This window comes from Cavia porcellus, unplaced genomic scaffold (assembly GCF_034190915.1).
Source record: "Cavia porcellus strain 051 isolate PalLab524CR breed Dunkin Hartley unplaced genomic scaffold, mCavPor4.1 scaffold_10, whole genome shotgun sequence".
NCBI lineage: Eukaryota > Metazoa > Chordata > Mammalia > Rodentia > Caviidae > Cavia > Cavia porcellus.
Window position 1 is genome coordinate 19,362 of NW_026947493.1, and position 22,543 is coordinate 41,904.

The following is a 22,543-nucleotide window of genomic DNA, read 5'->3' on the forward strand; positions in this document are numbered from 1 at the left end:
AGTTTGGCAGCACATTTGATAGTGAATGTGTGTGAAATGCTTCGACAAATTTTTTGCCTCTAAATTTCTTGGAATTCTATTTCATTATGATTAAGCTCAAAAGGGGGATTTCCTGAATAGGACATACTTAAGATTAGATAAAGGCCAAAAAAAGGGGGGGGGACTGGGGGTTTAGCTCAGCAGCATAAGCGCCTCCCTTGCAAGCAGGCAGTCCTGAGTTCAATCCCTGGTACCGATAAAAACCACACACACACACACACACACACACACACACACACACAAAGATCAGATGAAGGCCATTATAGGAAAGGTTTCACGGCATCTTTGGGTGAAGGCTGTATGAGGCTGGCCATGGTGGTAGGGAAATTGTCTTGCTGATAAAGCAGTCTCTCAGCTGAATCTAACCTTGAATATTTCACAACATCAGCTCTCTCAGGTTATCCTTAGCATTTAAAAACACCTGCCATCCTTCTGCATGTAACTAGACTCCACCTGATGGCAGGTAGAAAATATGAGAAAGGAACAGGAACTCTTTCACTTCCCCACCAGAAACATCCAGATAACTGTCTCCATCCTTTATCCTTTCCGGTTCCCCTCCAGGGACAATGAAGAAGACATCCCAACTAAAGCAATCTATTTCACCTTTTCTTCCCCTTGTGCTACCTGTTATCAAGGCTTGCTATGATTTGATAAGCCCCTCCAAAATTCATGGTGAAATTTGTCATTTTAACATTATTAAGTGCTGGCACCTTCAAGAAAGGCAAGCAAGGTCTTGAACACTCTACCCTCACGGATAAATACTGCTACCTTAGGAGTGAGTTCTTGATTTAAAAAAATGAAAACCGATTTGGGGGGGGGGCTCTTGAATGCTTTCTAGTTCCTCTCATGCAGTTATAAATATACTCAAGACTGCCCAGCCCCCAAAACGGTTTATAATTTATCCTTTGTGGTGTGGTTATAGCAGTACAAGACAGACTAAGACAGCGACAGGTTCCTGTCAATATCCCAGGCTCCCCTCATAGGTCCATTCTGAAAGCTAATTTCTCCACACCAGGCGGGCCCTGGTTCCTACCCTATCTCTATAGCTTCATCGGAGCTCAAACCATCAAGACTCTCTCCTCCTTCTCTTTTGGGCCATCAAGCCAAGTCTGGGGGAAAGGACAGACACAATTCCCAGGTGCAGAAGGCAGTCTGTGAAAGCTTGTAGCCTGTGTCTCACTGGGTTGGGAAACCGTCTCCGTGCCGCATATAGATATTTTCTTACCTGTTCATCTTCCAATAAAGTTGTGCAAACGCGACAGCACGCAACAAGTGGGGGTACACAGCAGCACCGCACCACCAACTGGCTTCCCGTGACGAGGGGTGGACAGGCACCGTCACCCAAAGGCAGGGCATCTGCCGCTCCCCTTAGGACACTCGAGGCCCTTCCACAGCAGGGCCGGTTTGCGCTCCGAGTCGGTGCAGAGCTGCGGGGACCCTGAGGGGAAGAGCCCACCGGCTCCCGGCCAATGGCAGTGGTTGAATTGACACCTCAGGACGTCAGCGCGGCTGTGGAAAGGGATGTCACGCAGCTGGCTGGGAAGGGTCTCCTCCCGCTACAGAAGCTGGGCGCGCGCAGCGGCCTGAGAACCCTCGGGCGACGCGAAGGTGGGGCGCGCGTCGCGCCCCCGAGTGCCGCACCCTCGCGGGTCACCGCCCAGCCAACAGCGCTAGCTGGGGTTCTGCCCCGGGAGCCGCCGCGGCCCGCGTCCACGCCCCGAGCCCGCCGCCGCGGCCGGCTCCGCCCCCTCCGGGACCGGCCGCGCGCTCCTGCGGCTCCCAGCCGTGTCTCGGGCACGCGCGCCGGCGGCGGAGCCGCAGTTAAAATGGTCCGAGCAGGACTCGCCATAGCCTCCGCCGCGACGCTGACTGAGGCGGCGAGCCGGGTCCGGACTGGTCGCCAAGCCCACAGACTCACTGGCTTCCTCCCTCGTGTTTCCAAAGCTCGGCCCACCGTTCTCCGGGCTTCCCGGGGCAAACCATGTAGACCCGGTCGGGCGCCCGCCGCCCGCCCCCACCGTCGCGTGTGCCCGCGTGTGCGCAGGGCAGGGCGGGCGACCCCGAGACCCTCCTCCTCCCTCCCCCCTCCCATCCCCCTCCGCGGGGCCTTCTATAGGGGCCGCCTTCTCTCCAAGGAGCCGCGTAACCGCTCGAGCCAGAAGGGGCCTCGCTGTTGCAGCTGGCGTCCCCTCTCGTCAGGCTGCCCCGCCAGACGCCCGCCAAGGTGCCCCCCCAGCCGGCGGCGCCCCGGAGCCGGGACTGCTTCTTCCGCGGGCCTTGCATGCTCTGCTTCATCGTGCACAGCCCTAGCGCGCCCGCCCCCGCCGGCCCAGAGGAGGAGCCGCCGCTCTCGCCGCCGCCGCGGGACGGGGCCTACGCCGCCGCCTCTCAGCACCTGGCGAGATGCTACGCGGCCCTGGCCGCCGAGGACTGCGCCGCCGCCGCCCGCCGCTTTCTGCTGTCCTCGGCCGCCGCTGCCGCCGCTGCCGCCGCGGCTCCGCTTCGTCGCCTGCTTCCTGCTGCAGAGAGCTGGGGCTGGCCGCGGCTGCCGCCTGGGAGCGGCAGGGCTGGAGCCTCTTCCTGGCCAACGTGGGGTCCTTGCGCTTCCTGGGGCCGCCCGCCGCCTTGCAGCTCTTCCGGGGGCCGCCCGCCGAGCCCCCTGCGGGCCCTGAGATAAGTGTGCAAGCGGAAGGGGGCCGGGGTCCCCGCCTGCACCTCTTGCAAGCAGCCCCGCTGTGGCGGAGGGGGCTGCGGCGGCGGGGGCGGCGGCGGGGCGGGCCTGCGGGGGGAGGTGCCTCTCCGCCGCGGCCCCCCGGCGCCGGCTGCTGCCAGGCCCCGGAGCAGCTAGTGCCGCAGCCGCTTTGCTCCCCGCCCTCGTCCCTCCTTTCCGAAAGCGCCCCCATAGAGGCCGGCGGGGACGCGGTCTGAGCCGGGCCACCGCCCCCTCTTCCGATCAGCGGCAGCTAGAATACGGTGAGGCGAACGGTCAGGAGCCCCCCGAAAATCCCTGGGGCTGTCACAGGGAGCCGCCCCCCGAAATCCCAGACATCAACCCGCTGCCGCCGTCCATCCTGCTTAAGGTGGGTCTGAGCGAGGGGTGCAGGGAGGCTCCCTTTCCCCTAAACCCAGGCCCCCGCCTCTGAGGTCTTATCTCCCCTCCCCTTCTGCGCGGGGGAGGGGTCCCTCACAGCTGGGGGAGGTCCGAAGGGAAGACCAAGGGAAGCCATGAGTGCTTGTGGTCAGGACCAGGTTAGAAGTACAAAAATTTGGAGTCTAGGTAATTTAGCTTTTTCATAGCCTTAATCTATGCACAATTCAGGGTTCATGTGTTATTAGATTCCTACTGCATTGGTTTATAAACTATTTGTAGGTTTTATATACCTTCATGTGTGAAGTACAGATAACATACATTATGTAGGGAGGGAAGGGTAATTTGTGCACTGGCTGTTTCGTGGGTGAAGGCTTACTCAGTATTTGAAAGTCTTTGAACAGTACTTTTAGGTTGGATAGCTGTTGGTTGATAGCAGTTAACTTTCACTGAGTGTTTACAATCATCAGTCACTCTGCCAGGGTTTTATATACATGTATTATTTATTCCTCAAGTTCGTGCTTCGAGACAAATAGTGTTTTTTGTTTTATAGGAGGAAAAAACTAACTTTTCATGTGTTTTGGGACAGAAAACTTTTAGTAGTTTGTCAGGCAGAAATGGTTTTTACTCCTGTGGAATTAACAGTGTAGAGGTGCTTGAAGTTGTTGAATGATTTGTACAAGGTCATGCACATTGAGGGCAAATCTGGGTTTTAAACTAGGGCATTTAAACCAGCTTCTCTTACAAACCTCATTTGTTGACGTTATTTTGTATTGCCTGTGTACATTTTTATCCTTACGTAAAAGCATGCAGATTACCAGGACAGCTGTGTTTCTTGTGGAGAGAGGTGATGAAGAAGAGTGTCCTACATGTGTGTACCCTTTGTCACTTTAAAGAGATCACTAATTTTACAGTTTTGTCAATGCTAGTGGCAATTTTAGGTATGTGGTAGTTAGTAGTATTTTTTTTTTCAATATTGTTTGATGGTCTTTATGTGACCACGCTCATCTCTTTCTTTCTGGAGTTTAATATATAAACCTCTTTACATTGATATTTAAGATTAGTCAGAAATAAACATAAGAATTTAGCTACTTTTGTTAAAGTAACTGCCATGAATTACAATTGTCTTTGACACCAGTATACATTTTTTAATTAGATTTTTTGCACTTTTATAAGTGTGTGTGTTTGAATCTTTTTTATTGTAATATTAATGCTCTTCTGAATAATACAGTGCAAGAGTGGAAAGGCTTCTATTTCAGTTATCAAAATGTAATGCTTTAAGCATTATGGAGGTACATCTGTCAAAAGAGTAATTGTTTACTCTGTGGGTAAAGTGCATTTTAGGGCAGAGGAAACTAAGTTCTCTAAACCACTGGATGACATGGGCAAATAAAATATCAGCAGATACTTGCTATAGAGTTTTCACTGGCAAGTAAGACTGTTTAAAAACAAACCAAAACAAAAAACCAGGTACTTCTTTCAACCTCAGCCACTACCTAAATAGGGAACATTTTAATATCAAAAAGGCCAAAAGGACACAATCTCATAATAAAGAGTACTATGGAGTAAATTTTTCCTATTTATTACATTGTTCTTTTTTGTACTTTTGTTGTGGATTGTTGCAGGCTTGGTCTATGGAACGTTAGGAATTACCCATGGATTTGCACTGTTATGTTGGGTTATTGGACATGTTATCTAGATTTCCATTCCACATACCTATTAGAAACTTGAATAAACATTCTCTAAATCTTGTGATACTAGTGGTATTCAATATGAAGGGAGTGAAATTGTCTGGGATGAGTTGAGATAAAGACTTGTCAAGTGTCTGCCAAACCAAGTAGAACTTTCGGGGAGCAGAGGTGCTGTGTATAGAGATCTTATTCATTGCTATATGGTATTCAGTAAGTATTGATAAATGAATGAATAAATCAGGAGTTTAGGATCTGGGTAAGACTGAGTGACTGTCCCATATTACTAAGAGAAGTTCTGAGAAATGTTAGTGTTTGAGTTCCTATTAATTGAGCCATATGATGGTGAAAGACGTCTTTGTGCTTTTGGTCAGGATTGGAGGTGTTTGGCTTGGAAAAGACAAGACTTAGGGAGTTGTGACAAGTTTTTCCCAGTATTAGCAGGGTTGTTGCATAGAAAAGCATAGATCCCTCACCTACGTTGGAAAATGTTCTTAGAAAGCATACCTCACTACCCCTGATAAGGTTTAATAGCCTTCCCTATGGTACTGCTTCTTATGAATAGGCAAATTGATACTGCTGTTATAAAAATGAGGAAGCAGAAGAGTTTGGGAGAGAAATAAGAGGAAATGTGGTTTTTGAAGAGAAGATTTGAAGTAAAGCAGCTATTTGCTTAATTTTTCCCAGGTATGACAGAAAAGAAAAACTGAATTCTGTTGACTTTGGTAGGCTAATTTTGAGTCAATATCAGGTTTTTTCCTTTTCTTTTTATATAAATAATAAAATTTCTTACTTTGAAATATCCAAATAATGAAGGTAAAGTGAAAATTTGTCTTGCTTCCACCCCCTACTCTCCCAGTGATTTCTATTCCAGAGGTAACCACTATTAACAATTTAGATTATTTTTCTAGACCTGTGCTGTCTAGTATAATAGGCACTAGCTACATGTATTTAAAGTAAAATTTAAAATTCAGTTTTTCAGTTTTAGTGCATTTCAGAAATCTATAGTCATATGTGGTTCATGGCTACTGTCCTGGACTGTACAGATACAGAACATTTCTGTCACTGAAGAAAGTGCTGTATAAAGTCTTCATATTTTTTTTCATAAATAGCATTAGAATGTGCGTGTGTTACAATTTGTTTGTTTATAATATTGTTTGATGGTCTGTATGTGAGCATACAGTTTTTTTCATTCTTTGTAACTGCTATTTAGTAACCTATAGTATTATACCATACTACTTTCTACTACTGTTTCTTGCTTTTTGTTATTAAGAACAAATAAGAGCATTATTCTTAATAAGCACTGTTCTTTATATATATATATATATATATATATATATATAGGGTATATTCAAGGGTATATATATATATATATATATATATATACAATGCTTATGCTTTGTTTTAAACAGTCTCTTATGCACATGTGGTTATATTTTTCTAGAGTAGATTTCAGGAAGTGGAACTTTAGTGTCAAAGAGCGTGTATGTTTGGAACTTTAGAAAATTTTCCTAATACTTAGAGCTGTCTAAAAATGAAATGAGTTCTTAAAATATAAAGTAGGACTTACTAAAAATAATTATATTAATTTCAGAACAGGAAGAGATTTTTTTAGACCTTTTGGTCATTATTTCTCTTTTTTTAATGCATACACAGATATGAACGGTTAAGTAAATTTGCTTACCCTGAGGCATTATAGTGAATGGCACCCTTTGGCTGGATCCCAGCTCACTGATTCCAAGTTTAGAGATCTTTTCAAAGTATTGTTTAAGAAGCCCTGTATACTCTCTTAGGGATTTTATGAAAGGGATTCCTGAATTGTGTGGGCTTATGCCACATAACTTCTAAACCACTGATATGCAGTTAATTTTATAATTGGACCAATAGGGTTGAGTGTGGCCTTTAAATACAGAAATCTGAGAAGTAAAGAATGGCTCTTCAAAGGTCACCTGTGGGAGTAGTATTTTTCTTCAGTGTTTATACCTGTTAGTCTTTGGTTACTAGATTATTTTGCATCAAATTAAGTAGCTTTTGCCTTTGCTATTTGTTGCTTATGTAACTTGAGCAACTCTACCTACTGAAATTACAAATAGATTTTCATATGGCAGAACTACAATGCAACAAGTTTTTTTTTTTTTTTTTTTACCTAGTTCCTATGTCAGTAATTTGGTATGTTGAGGCCTACATTTAAATATTAGAGATTTTTTTTTTTTGATGCTTTAATGTTTAAGTTATCCCGCTCTGTCTGCAGACCTGTTTCTTTCTAAAGTAGGCTTGGAGAGCGGGGAGATCTAAAATCTATCACTATTCTTAGAAAACTACTTCACAAACATTTGCCCCTGATATTTTCAGTAGATATTGAATTCTTATTTTTATAGGTTCATAACCAACAGTTGATTCAGTGGTCAAGGCAGTTTTATGAGAGAATTGTGCTTTAAAGGAAAATTTAAGTACCTGATCTATTTTTTTTTTTCTGGATACGAAAACAGGAACAAATGTATGTGGAAATGAAAGTCAAAGGAAAAACATAATCCCACTTTTTGAAGTGTAGATTTCTAGTAAGTGGGAGGAAGAATTAGGTTAATATGTACTCTTTCATGAATGCTTGATTTAAGGTTCTGTTTACCAAATTACCCTTGAAGAGATGAATAACGGTTTAAAGTTAATACTGAAATGAACTTTTGGAAGTCAGATTTATAGTTCTTTTTTTTCCCAGAGGATACAAAGTGGTATCAAGAGATTAGTGTACAAAACAGTGAGTTTCGTTAACTTCTCATTTTTTTCACTTTTTTATTGGTGACATAGATTGATGGATTTTGTTTTAGTAGATTTGTAGGTGCACATACTTGGATTATTTTCATCTCCCACTCCATTTGCCCTGACTTCCCCCCCTAGTTTTGTGTTTTTTGGGGGAGTTTCTGTGCCTATCTTTAGTTCGCATTGATCCTGCTTATTACCTACGCTTACACCCCCCCTCCCTTTCTTTTGTCCAGTAGCCCCCTTCTACTTTTTGTCATATGTTTTAATTTCTATGCTTTAGAGAGAACATGCAATATTTGTGTGAGTCTAGCTTGGTTCACTCAGCGTGATGGTTTTCAGACTCATTCATTTTCCTACAAATGACAAAATTTTGTTGTTATGGGTGAATAGTACTCTATTGTGTGTATGTGTGTGTGTGTGTGTGTGTGCGCACATGCACGCACGTGTGTGTGTATTCTTTGTCCATTTATGTGTTGATCTGATCTCATCTGTTTACTTCACATCTATGAATTCTGTCATTTTTGGTGCTTTGTCCTGAGTAGCTGTTGCCTTTCTTTGTCAACTTGGTTGACAACCAGGTTGTATTCTTGATAGGGAAAGAGAGAAAGCGTAAGTGAGGGTTTTTCATATTAGCATAGCAGGTTCTAAAATAGAGGCTTAATCTTTGATCATATATTTTATTTTATGCTTATCATCCACTTGCTGAATTCCTTTTCTCTTGAATGAAATTGTTCTAGATCTATGTGAATTTAGCAAATGATGTATGTATTGTGATGCTCTTCTTTTACAAAAGAGAAAACATTTACAGAAGACACTCAAAGAAAGGACTAGCCAAACAAGGTGCTGCTCACACACAAGGACCATGCTTTGCATACTATTTACTAAGGGATAAATTTGTCTTTGAAGGCTTGTCTTTTAAACAAATAATCTAGTCTCCCAAAGGCTTTATTTTCTCATATAAAATGAGAATGAGCAGGATTTAGAGCTATGAAGAATTTAGTTTATCCTTACCACAGAAGGCAAGTATAAAGTGGCACAATTGCCTGAAAGTATTAAGGTTCTGGAAGTTAACCAAAGGTAGACAAAAAATTGGAAAGCACTTATTGTTAGGAAACTTTCAGAGCTTCAGGTAAGAATATTGTAGTGAAAGTCCATTACATTTTTGCATGAGGTCTTTACTGTGACCTCTTATGCCAGCCCTTGTGGCAAGAATTGTAGTTGAAAAGCCAGCAGCTTTGCTGTCAGAGGACTAACTCATATTATGACAATGAATAAAAAATCTGTACATGTCTGCTAAAAGTGGTGAAGTATGTAGGAAATACACAAATTCAAACCACGTATTTGTTAGTCTGAGAGTGTGCTGATAGTGGAAGACTAGCTATAAATCAACTAGGCAGACTGGAAATGAGAGAACCATAAGGGACAATCTCCCCACACATTCTGGTTTATTGTAAAACCTATGTGTCTGTATATGTGAGGGTGGGTGATAGTTGGAGGTGCTGAGAATGTCTAACAGAAAGCACGTGTCATTGTCAAGGCAGATTTAAAAATTGGATAGATCAGCGAGCCCCCTCCCCCCCCATTTGATAATCCTAGTTGGGAGGCTGAGGCAGTAGGATCACAGATCCAGGCAGGCCTGATTCTGTAATTTACCAAGACCCAAAAAGATTTTTTGAAAAAAATCAAAAGGCCTGGGAATGTAGCACAGTGCAGTACTGAGTTCAATCCCTACAACTTTATAGAAAAAAATTGTCTAATTAGTCAGATGTAGTGGTGCATGCCAATATACATTGACCATCATTAGTTTACTTATTTAAGATTTCTGCTGGTTCTAATGTTGTGCTGAATCCCTATAATGAATTTAGTTGTTGTATGATTCTGTTTCAGAATGTTTTTTTCCCACAACTTTTACTTCTTATGCATATTTTGTATTTGATGAGATATCTCTACATCTCTGTTTGACTCTCTGTTTTTCTCTTATTCCTTGTGGTATAGTGTAGGGAGCCGCACGACAGCCCCATTGCTGCCTCCCTGCCTCTCTGTCTCCTATGGGCACTGGGTCTGCCTACATTAACCATAATCCTCTCCTGCTTACGTCACATACCCGGACCTGACGATGACCCTGTTGTATTCACCTTCGTAGCCTCTTCCTGTCCTATCTCCCGCCCGTGGCCTATAAAAGATGTAATCACTTCCGGAATAAAACGAGACTTGATTGGAACCTCTCAACTTGTCTCTATCTCTCTTACCTCTTGCCCAGCCCCCCAACCCGGTCCTCTCTCCAGGAGAGGCCCACAGATTGATCCACGGGCCGGATCAGTATAGAGGATTGAACCAATGCATGCTGGGCAAGAACTTTACCACTGAGCTTCATGCCCAGTCTTCCTTTAATTTTTTTGTACATGGTTGCCTTTACCTCTTTGAGTATGTCTTAATTATTGCTTTATTGTCTTTGTCAAAATAAGTTCAATAACTGAATTTCTTCCTAAGGAGTTTTTATTAAGTTCCTCTTGTGGCCAGGTCATGCTTACTTGTTCTTTGCATAACTCTCATATAAGTGTACCTATCTATCTATCTAAGCAGATAGATATAGATAGATAATTTGATTTAATTTTGTTACATATATTTAATTGTATGTCATGTATATGTTTTAAAGCAGACACTAAATATTTTAGTAAAACAGTTCTGGGAATCAAGGTCTTTCCCCTCTCTAGGATTTATTATTGCTGCTTTTGGTTTCTGCTGTTTCCTAGTGTCTTTTCTGGACTAATTTCATGACATCTGGTTCTTGTATGTAGTCTCTGAAGTCTTTGTTTAGTTTACTAATTCGCTAGTGATTTGACAGAGATACCCTTATTGAAACTCAGTTGCCTTTTCTTGATTAAATATTTTCCTGGTTTCTATAAATCTTTTATCCATTCTAAAGCTTTAATGTAGTAGTTGATGACAGGTTTTGTCCGTTTATGCTGTTTTTGTTAAAGAATAGACTTGAAATTCTCTCTTCTGTAATGTTTGCTGATGTCATGTAACACTTGTGAATAAACTTTATCAAAGAAGACATTACAAGAAAAGTTAGAAGATATTTCAAACTGAACAATACATATCAAAATGTATGAGATGTAGCTAAAGTGTCAGAAGGAATGCATAACTTGTAGTGCATGTATTGTAAGACACAGGCCTCAGAGTGTAGACCTGGGCAAGCCAAATATGCTGCCAGTTTTTTGTAAATAAAGTTTTATCAACACATAGCCATGCATAAAAGGGTTGTGCCAGGCTGTATGCCAGTAAAGCTTTATTTATTTATTTTATTTTTTGGGGCTAGAAAGATGGAATTTCTGTCATTGATCCATAGGCACCTTGGCTGCTATGTAAGTTTCTGTGACTGGGGCTGCTTTCTTGATGAAGGAATCAAAAAAAAGTAATGAGGAGTCCTTGCACCTTCTTTGGACCACAGAGTTCTATTTCCCTTTCTTTTAGCCAGAAGGTTCCTGCACAGCTGTCACATTGTGTTTCTACTGAGGTAGCATTTAGGATATGAGACCTGGAAGAAAAAAGGGAGAGGAAAGAAAACAAAACATGAAGATTCTACTCACGTTCTGCGTCTTGCAGAGCTGCATTTTCGTGGTCCTTTGGTGCAGAAAGGTAGCCTCTCTCTCTCTTTTTTTGGTATCAGGGTTTCGAACTCACAACTGTGTGCCTGCAGGGCAGGTGCTTATGCCGCTGAGCTAAATCGAGGGCGAGGTGGTCTTTCTATATAGAATTTTTGCCTGCTGTGTCTGCACAGCAGTTGTGCCTGCACAACAGTTTTGCAAAGGACTACCCTCATTTCCCACGAGGAGAGAAAAGGAAAAACAGACAAATGAACAAACTTTCAGACAAACCACAAACACGCATTCCTGTTTTTCTGTCATTTTTCAGATTTTTGTTCTGCTCTGTAGCCCACGCATTATTAACTTTTTTAGTCTTGAGGTACTTGTTTTTAGTATATTGTCCAGCGGTTTCAGTTATAAGAACTGTGAGTGAAAGGCTGTAATAGGCTTACTACATGTTTGCTGCTATCAGAGCTGCATTCATTAGGGGATTCTTATGCATATTCTTTTCTTCTCAGTGGATCCTTTGTTTAGGAAGTTCAGGCAGTTGTTTTCCTAAGACTCAAGATTTGAACGTACTAGATATTCTAGAGTAGATGTCTACATTTTCTGATTGTACAGAGGTAAGTCATTTCAGCGCATAGTTATAGTAGCAATTGTTTATGCTCTGCCAGTACTCCTTCTCAGTTTCAGAACTGTTCACAAACTATCTACTCTCAGTGGCCCTGCTAGGTAAGGTGCAAGGATAATAGCTAGTGTCTGCTAGTATCAAAAGCTTCATGGTTGAACTTGCCACTACCCGAACAGAGAAGTTTGAAAACAGAATCTGCTCTGACTTTGCTCTATAGTCCAGCTGAAAATTTGACTTAAAAAAACCTGTAAAGGCTGAGATTGAGTCGCATGCCACTTCTCACCAAGGACACAAAGGGGTAACACTTTAGTGCAAAGTGCCACTCCTGCCCAGACAACATATGGTGCTTGTGTTTGTGCGTTAAAACATTCCTCATTGTGCTTCTTTGATGTGTATGTGTGTATTTGTGTAAAATATCATAGCCATGGTGCTGAGAAAAGTTGGTGATACCAGCGATAAGCTTAGAGGAAAACTTTCGAGAACCATGTAGAGTTAAAGCAAGAGTTAAAGAAACAAATGATCACAAAACTTGTTAATGTTCTGGAAAAATGAATTTATAAATGTAACTTTTAGATCTCAGAACTAGTGGTTTTCCATTTTTCTTATGGGAAAAATATGTTTAGTTCTCAAACATCTTGGTTTTTCAACATAAATTTGGAGTAAATTGAGTTGGATAACTGAGGTATCACTGTACTCTGTACGCAGTTTGCTTTGCAAAATTTTATTACCTTTCATTGCTGTGGTACATTTGCTGGCACTGTGAACATTGTTGTATTATGTTGCGTGAACTCCACCTTTATTTAGATTTTACCTGTTTCCTTTAATGTCCTTTTCTGTCCAAGGATCTGATTCAGGATTGCATTACTTATCATTTTGCATTAATCTTTCTGGACTGTGGTAGTTCCTCAGTTTTTTCTTGTTTCTCAAGACTGAATATTTTGAGGAGTTTTGACGAGGTGTTTTGTAGAATGGCCGACATTAGGTGTGTATGTTTTTCCCAGTAAGAGATTGGAATTATGGATTTCTAGAAAAAGATATTGTAGAGGTAGTGTGCTTTTCTTATGATTTGTTTTTTTCCTATTAAATTGCATATAAAATGTTTAGATGATTCCAAGGTCAAATTAGAGATCTTTAATCTCTCTTTCATTCTAGTCCTCTTCCTAGTCTTTTTTCTCTTTCCCTAAAAATAAGCAGTCTTTATTGGTTTTTGGCTTATCCTTCCAATCTTTTTAAAATACAAACAAATACACAGACGCATGCATACATACATGCTGCTATCCCTTTGTTCTCTCCCCCTTCAGCCCCTGTTCTTAGCTCCTGTATAGAGTAACACTTAACAATGACTTTTCTGTTGGCTACTTGTATTCAAGATGATTTCCTTATTTTAAGTAATTAATTTTCTAACTAATTAAAGCCTTTTCCTATGCCTGGGCAATGTTTACTACATATATGTTTTCTTTTAATTACAGATATTTTGCAATTTGTTCCTGGATGAATGTTGCGTTTCTGCATCATTGGTTTGCAAGTATTGGCGTGACCTTTGTTTAGATTTCCAGTTTTGGAAGCAATTGGATCTTAGTAGTTGTCAACAGGTATGGAAATACTCAATTTGACCTACTGAGTTTAAAAAAAAAAACTCCTTCCTCTTAAAAAAATCTCTTCTATGTTGTTGTTCAAGTTAGTTCAAATGGCTACAGTATACAATTTGGGCTTTCTTAGTGTATTTTGGAAAAATTCAAGTTGAAGCTAGGTTATCATAGTGAACAAGATAGTTTTAAGCATACATAGGTTATTTAGGTTCTTTTAAAATATTTATCATATTTCGTTATGTCTTTCCTCTTTTTCCTTTGACTTTTTTTTTTTTTTCTTTGTACTGGGAATTGAACTCAGGACCTGGTGCTTGCCAGGCAGTCACTGTGCCACTGAGCTATATCCCCAGCCTTGACTTTTTAAAATTAGTAAACAGTTCCTTTTTGTGGAGAGATTGCAATAGTTTAACAGTAGAAACTGATGGCAAACTTTTTCTGCATCTCTGCCTTTGTGCTGTGTACTGTTCTGAGGGCTTTATGCATAGTAACACATTTGATCCTCGGAGCAATGCTATGAAGAGGTACTATTTCAGTGTTTCATGGCTGAAGAAATGAAAGTAATATGTGCTCTTATTATAAAAACTTTCCTTTTGACAAATTTTCTAATTCTCCTATTACACAGTTGTTGTGTGTGTGTGTGTGTGTGTGTGTGTGTGTGTATATATATATTCATCTTGATAATTTATAATTCCTTTGCCTCCCTTTGTATGCCCCTCCCCAACCCCTTTTAGCTTCTCAAAATACCTGCCTTAAAAGCTGGCATGGTGGCACATACCTATAATTCCAGCAGTTGGGAGGCTGAGGCAGGAGAATTGTTTGCAAGTTCGAGAACAACATGGGCTACAAAGTGAGACCAAGGTCAGACTGAACTGCATAGTGAGACTCTGTCTCAAAAAGACAAAAACAAATCAAAGCAATACAAAAAACCCCAACTCCCCCAAAAAAACACCTCACACACACAAAGAAATGCTGTCTTTCTGTTTTATACAGGCTCGCTTTAATTTTTTAAATTTATTTATATTTTGTTTTTAATAAGAAACTATGAAATTTAACTTTGTGTCTCACTTATTTTAGTTAACATGGTTTCAGATGTCATCCTTTTTTTTTGCAAATAACATGTTTTCATTCTTTATGACCAAATAATAATCCATTTTATATTTATACCACATTTTCTTTATTCATGTTGATGGAATCCTGGAACTTATAGTGCTTATTGCAGTTTGTTGAAACATTTTGAATTCATACTTAAAACTTGATAGTATTTAGCATTAGAAATACATAAAAATACCCACTGAGAATAGGATTTTTTTTGACTAATAAATCTGTTCTAAATGCCTCCTTGGAATATTACTCCCTTACTGAGGTGTGGTTAGATATTTAACAACAAGCTTCCAAAAATGTTCTGATTTTTGCTGCTTGCCTACTTCTCTGATATAAATCATTTTACCATGGCTAATTTCAAGCTATGTATGTGATGCCAGTGAATTTAGATTTGGAAAGAAGCTCTCAGTTTATGTGGTTGAGTGAGTATAAGTCAGTTCTACACCACTGGTAGTTTATGTATGATGGTCGCATTTTGAACAGACGTGTTCCTGAGCATTTATATTACATTATTCAGTTTTTCTTTTCTGCTTATTGGTAAGAGTTTAAAATGATGTCAGTTGTGTCTAATAGAATAAAAAAATTGTGAAATAATCCATTTACACTTTACTTCATTACTCTTCGATGTCAAAACTGTTTACAGCAAAATTACACTAAGAATGACTTTCTTCTGCTGATAGTAAGATTTGGAGATGAAAAAATAAAAGGAGGGGCTGGGGATTTAGCTCAGGGCACAAGCACCTGCCTTGCAAGAATGAGGTCGTGAGTTCGATCCCTGGTACAAAAAAAAAAAAAAAGAAAAAAGAAAGAAAGAAAAGGAGAAGTATATCACACTTTTAATCTTTCAGGGAGCAGTTTCCACTGATGCTGTTTTCAGAAAGCATAAACAAACAGTTTTATTTTTGGCTCTTACTCCTCCTGTTTTTCAGCTGTCTATTTTGTTTTTCTTTTTCCATTTTAAATTTCATGTGAATTTTCCTTCTCTGTTATTTTTACCCCAAGGACTTAAATAACATTAACTTGTTTCCCTTTCAAGTATGATGATTGGTCAGGGAACATGTAGAGATTGACTTTTTAAAAAATTCTGATAATGTGTGTATATTTTGTCTGATAAATTGTAAGATTATTATGTTCTGAATACATTTTTTGGACATGGACATTTCTATAGAGTTTTTGGTATTTTGAAATACAATATATATTTTCTATGCTATGAATTAATTACATATGTGTTAGTATCCTGATAGTAGTAAAACAATTGAAATTAAACCTATAGTATTATGTGATATCATGTATAAAAAATCAGCATTCCGGGCTGGGGATTTAGCTCAGCGGCCTAAGTACCTGCCTTGGAAGCAGGTAGTCGTGGGTTTGATCCCTGGTACCGATAAAAAAAGGAAAAAGACCAAAAAAAAAAAAAAAAAAAAAAAAAATCAGCGTTCATATAGCATGACTGATGTACATTATTTGTTGATCTAAAAGTGAAAAACACCACATTTAAAATCTCAATGCAGCTTTGTTCGTGGTAAATTTTTGGTAAGCTTTGAGTTTAAACTAAAGTGAGTTTTTCCCCAAAAAGGATAAATTTTTTGGCTTTCATTGAAAATGAATACACACATTTTTCCTTGGTATTTTCTCACATTGCTTCTGATACCCAAGGCATAGTTTCTTTTACATTAATAACCAATATTACATCACCTGAGCGTCCAATTCAGTTCATTTCTGACACTGTCTGCCAAGGTTAGCATATTCCTCACAAGTTAAGGGTCTTAACAGAGTGCCTCCACTTCAGATGTCAGTTGCAAATCTCTGGAGCCTCCTATAGCTCTGATTGAAGAGCTATAAATTTCAAGAGTTCCTCCAGTGAGACCTCAGGTTTTATAAGGAGCTAAACATATTGAACTCAGGAAAAACTTACATTTACTGATTTATTATAGTGAATGTAACTCAGGAGCAACCAAACAGAAATGTGTCATAAGGCAAGGTATGTCACCCTCCTGGCACATGGATGTGTTTCTCAATTTAGAGGCTCTTTGAATATCCTTTTGAGGAGTTTTTATTATCTAGATATAGCCCCTCCTGAAAAACAACACCCTTTGTTCACCTGGTTAGTCTTTATGGTAGCCAACCCCATGCACTGTCTAGTGGCAGACTCTGAGGCAGCTAGTTCTGACCAACTGGTGTGGTCCACGGATTTGTTATAAATAACAAAAGACATGAGCAATCAGGAAATTCCGAGAGTTTTAGAAGCTCTGTCAGAAAGTGGAGGATAGAGAGCAAACGTACATATTTTTATCATACCACAGTTCTTGTTATGCTTTAATATTAAGGCTTTTTGTTATATAGTTATTTTGTGATCTAATGAATATTATGGGAGAAATTTAAAATGTAACTTTCTGCTTTTAGGAACAATTTAAATTTATTGCTTTCTTTCTCTCCTAGGTCACTGATGAATTATTGGAAAAAATTGCATCAAGAAGTCAGAATATAATAGAAATCAACATTTCTAATTGTCGCAGTATGTCTGACACTGGCGTATGTGTTCTAGCATTTAAGTGTCCTGGACTACTTAGGTATACAGGGTACAGGTGTAAACAGCTTTCTGACACCTCTATTATTGCAGTTGCCTCTCACTGTCCTTTACTTCAAAAAGTACATGTAGGCAACCAGGACAAACTTACTGATAAAGGACTCAAACAGGTAAATTTGAACACTTATGCAATGATTTTATTCAGCGATTCAAACTGTTCTTTTGAAGCAACACTTTAAGAGTTTTCATATTAAAATTAATGCTTACAGCCTAAAGTGAGTCATTTTACACACCATGAATATTTACTTAGGTTTGTGAACTAGAGTGTTTTGTAGTAAGTGCATCAGCTTCTGTGGCAAGCCACAGACTCATACTAATTTATGAGTTTTTCAAAAAAGATTTAGTGTGACGTTTTACACTAAGTAACAGTATGTAGTTTGGGTAGAGCTAAAATTTAAGTTTCAGTTTTTCCTTTTGGTTACTAGATGACTTGCTTATATGCTTTAAAATACGGAGTATTTTAAGACATAAAGTGGAGGTCCAGTTCGAAGCGTATAAAATCAGTAAAAACGTAGTATTTACCTATGTGTGGCCTAATAATTTTATTGAAAGTAGATTTATATGTACTTTCTTTTTGAGATACTTTCCTTTAGAAATGGGATTTAAAGCTTCTTCACTGAACCAGTGAAGATCCTTAAGTTTAGACCTAATGAATTCATTGAAAACTCAGTATTTAGAAGAACCTCAGGTTACTGTCCTAATTCTGTCCTACTGACTACTGAGTTTGTCAGTTCAATTTGTGTATTAAGAATGTTACCGGGCTGGGGATTTAGCTCAGCGGCATAAGCGCCTGCCTTGCAAGCAGGCAGTCATGAGTTTGATCCCTGGTGCCGATAAAAAGAAAAAAGACCAAAAAAAAAAAGAATGTTACCAATTTATGAAGGAGGCTCTTTCATTATAAAGGCAAATTGGCCAGTTATAGTCATTTATTTTAATACTTTTCCTGGTCTGTTTCTGCTTTCTTTCTTTTTTTTTTTTTAATATATCCTAATTTTTTAAAATTTTTTGCCTTAATTAAAACAAACATAAGAAATAACTAAATAATTTTTTTAAAGAGTAAGGGAGAGATTGAGTTAAAACAGGACATAACAATATAACAATACAGGTCAAAGCATGACTGTTTCAGCAACCTCGTGCTTCATCACCAAATAACCCGATTTAATAGTAGTTACCATAGTGTCTGTCTTTTTCCTTGAAATATTTGGATAAAACTTCATATACTATAGCTTCAAATATTTCCATATCCAGAAGCCCAGAATAAAGCCTTTCTAATTAATAAGTTAAAACTTTATAAGGCTTCAAGGCCACATAATGGGGAATCATGATTACCATATATTTGTATACATTTGAATCATTACTTACATTAGGGAAACTATTCGGTATTCACACATGCGAGATTGATTTATTTCACTTATGAGTATGGTCTCAAGCTGCGCCCATTTATTGATAAATATCTCAGTGTGATCCTTCTTTATAGCTGAATAATACTCCATTGTATAGAAATACCACAACTTTTTTATCCATTCCTCAGCTGATGGACACTTGGGTTGTATCCAAGATCTGGCGATTACAAATTATAAACATAGGTGCACATATATCACTGTGGTATGATGCTTTCAGTTCTTCTGGGAATATGCCTAGAAGTGGAATAGCTGGAATAAATGGGATTTCCAGTCCCAACTTTTTGAGAAATCTCCAGACAGATCTCCACAAAGGCTGTACCAGTCTACACTCCCATCAGCAGTGCAGGAGAGTTCCTTTTTCCCCACAGCCTCTCCAGCATTTGTTGTTGGTTTTCTTGATCCTGGCCATTCTTTCAGGAGTGAGATGGTATCTCAGTGTGCTTTTAATTTGCATTTCTCTAATGACCAATGATGATGAGCATGTTTTCATGTATTTATTTGCCATTTGCATTTCTTCATCTGAGAATTGCGTATTCATCTCAGATGCCCATTTTTGGATTGGATCTTTGAATTTTGGAGGTCTGAGTTTTTTTAATTCTTTATATGTTTTAGACAAGAGGCCCTTGTCTGAGAGAGAGTTCACTAAAATCTTTTCCCAGTTTGTGGGTTTTCTTTTCACTATGCTGGAGATTTCTTTTGACATGCAGAAACTTTTTAATAAGAAGTGGTCCCAGTTATTGATTCTGGGAAGTATTTCCCATGCGGTTTGAGTCCTGTTCATGAATTCTCTACCTACTCCTATGTCTCCAAGGTTTCTACCCAATTTGTCTTCCAATAGATTTAGTGTTTCTGTTTTAATATTCAGATCTTTGACCCATTTAGATTTTAATTTAGTACATGGTGATAGACATGGGTCTAACTTTAGTTTTCGGCAAATGGAGAGCCAGTTTTTCCAGCACCACTTATTAAAGAGACTGTCGTTCTTCTAGTGAACCTGCTTGGCTCCTTTATCAAAGATAAGGTGGTTGAGTGTGTTTGTAGTTGTGGTTGTGTCTTCTAATCTATTCCATTGATCTTCGGTTCTGTTTTGATTCCAATACCATGTTGATTTTACTACTGTTGCTTCGTAGTATAACTTCAAGTCAGGGATTGTGATGCCTCCTGCTTTGTCTTTGCTGCTTAGAATTGCCTTTGCGATTCTAGGTCTCTTCTGGTTCCAGATGAAATTTAGGAGTGATTTCTCTAGCTCTATAAGGTATGTTGATGGTATTTCTATTGGGATTGCATTGAATCTGTATAACAGTTTTGGGAGAATGGCCATCTTCACAATGTTTCTTCTTCCTATCCATGAGCAAGGGATGTTTTTCCATTTTCTGAGATCATCTTCAATTTCCTTTTTCAGTGTATTATAATTTTCACTGTATAAGTCTTTCACTTCTTTTGTAAGAGTAATTCCTAAATATTTCATTTTTTTGCTTGCTAATGTGAATAGTCCAGTTTTGTTTCTGCTTTCTATAGAACAATTTATGAGTGAAATGCTTTATAAAGTTTTAAAATATATTAAAGCAATCACTTATGAGGAAATACACGTTTTATGAATGTAGCATGATTTTGCTTATTTTGATAGAAATTTTCAGCAAGTTAGTTTCACAGTGAAATATTTTCTATAAAGGTTTATGCAGCAAGAACTGGATTAAGTGTGTTACGTATTTAAATCTTTGTACACCACTAGGTACCAGTTTAGCAAACTTCTGAGAATGTTCCTTATAATATTTGTGAAATGGACTATAAGCATAGTTATGGTTGAAGTAAGGAGAAATTAGAATGTTCTTTAAAGATCAATACTTAGTGTGTCAGTTAAGCATTGTAAATTTTACTAGTTTGAAATTGAGTTTCAACGAACATATGATGCATTATAATTTGTTAAGTTGTTTAGATGTTTACTTCAGATTTTCAAGATTTCTAAATTATGGATAAGCTATATGAGGTAGTATTCTCATAGAAATAGTAAAACAATACCCCTTTAATATTTTTCTTCAGTAATTTCACCGAAATCTCATTGAAGTGTACATAGTAATATTTTCCTGTGCTTAAGGCTGTGCTGTAGGAAGATATATTCTATTTTAGATACTTCTTTTGATGGAGTAGTGTTATGGGTATAGTAAGACTATCATATTTATCTTTATGTGCAAGTATATTGATATCTGTTTTATTCTTTGATTCTATGTTAAATTTGGGCCTTGATCCCCACCCTCCTCTATATTAGCTTTATGACCCATTGGTATTTGATAAACTCTTCTGTAGAGTTTATTATGATCTCAGTAAGCTGACAACTTTGAAGTATAATAAAGTTGCAAAAGCCAGGAGTAGAATTACTCATAATGACTACATTTCCTTAAGATTATTATTTTTTCCTAACTCAGTAACTTGGTAGTTGACTGAGTTGTTGATTTTACTGATAATTTTTTACTGTCAGTAAAGCTGGCAAATGTTTTAGAATGGTATATATATTATTGATAATGACTTTAAAATATAGTAGGGTTTTAAATGCTATGATTTTGATGGACTTTAGCAAATACTGATCTGTTTGCTTTTGAATTCTATTAGTTTGCAAAACAAAGCATTTCATTTTGAGTGCTAATGGATCTACAGTTTAAGATTTTGAATAAAGTTTTGGATTTTGCTTAACAATATATAAGGGCTGGGGATATAGCTCAGTAGCACAAGTGTCTGTTTGATTCCTCTACCAAAAAGAAAAGAAAAAGAAAAAAATTAAATAGTGTTTTAATTAGTGCATTGTATATCTATCATAAACATCCTATAAAAGTATAATTATATACCTGGAATGTGTGTGTGTGTGTGTGTGTGTGTGTGTAAAGAGTATTTACCTAAGAATAAGTTGTTTAGTTTTTCTAATATTTCCTAACCATCTAGCATTTGTCAGAAATCAAATAATAGCAATAGTAAAAGTATAATATTAAAATAAATTCAAGAAATTACATCTATTAAGTTACTATTGTATATGACTCACTGTTGCACGTCAGTTTAATTTGTGGATCTCAGTAAAAATTTCTAGAACTGTGTTACTGTGGGTATTTTCCAGATTAAAATGGTTCAAAAGAATAAATTTCGTCTTAGTAAATTTCAACTTAACTATACAATGAATTTTCAGCTTTTTAAAAATAAAGATTTAGAGTGGTATCAGCAAAGTGTTGTATTTATTAGGTAGCTTTAAAATTATGTCTCTCTACAAAAACATTGAAAAACAAGCCAGAACCATTAGAATAACGTTGTCAGAACTCTGGAAAACAAGTCAGAGGTTTATAGCAACCAAGGAAAAGTTGAACCAAGAAAAGGGTAACTAAAAAATGCCAGGAATGCATTGTGACTTTTTTGCTTGTCTTTGCTGCACCCTTTTCCCAACTTGGCAGTTGATGTGAAGAGAGCAACTTATATTCCTAGTGTGTGACCTAGGTCTCTGGTGCCAAGCTAAACCGTATTTGCAAATTATTGTATTTGTCTTTCTAACACATTTGGAAGCTACCCGAAGAGCTGTGACTAGTACTTATGTATCTGTGTTACCTAATTTAGAACTTTGTCAGGGATAAAAAGCAAATGGGCATTGATTAGAAACATAAGGCAAATGAAAAATCCTGCAGCTGTTTTGTGTAAAAATTACAGTGAGACATACAGTAGACTTCCTGAGGCCTGGGAAAAAGCCCGAGTCCTGGATAAATATTTTTTTTTGGGGGGGGGGAACACTTTGGTAGTTAAGGCATTTAGAGCACTAGTATGTACAAGAAAATTTAGAAAGCCACATGCATGCCCAAAAAACATGAGACAGTCCGGGGAAGTAGCTCAGTAGCATAAGCGTGTGCCTCGCAAGTGCAAGGTTGTCATGAGTTCAATTTTGGTTAAAAAAAATAAAAAAAGAAAAACACTTAAAGACTATTAAACGTTCATCATTGGGTGTTAAATTCAGTATCAACAGGATCTAAAGACCAAGGCGAAAGTAGAATCAGAATCAGCATTTGACCAAGATACACACCCAGATACTCATCTTTCTT

The 22,543-nt window shown here is 38.6% G+C and overlaps 1 pseudogene; it reads left to right on the forward strand.

Annotated features, from left to right (window-relative positions):
- Positions 1-1,228: 1,228 nt before the first annotated feature.
- Positions 1,229-22,543, forward strand: part of LOC100723027 (F-box/LRR-repeat protein 17-like) — a 51,234-nt pseudogene continuing 29,919 nt past the window's right edge.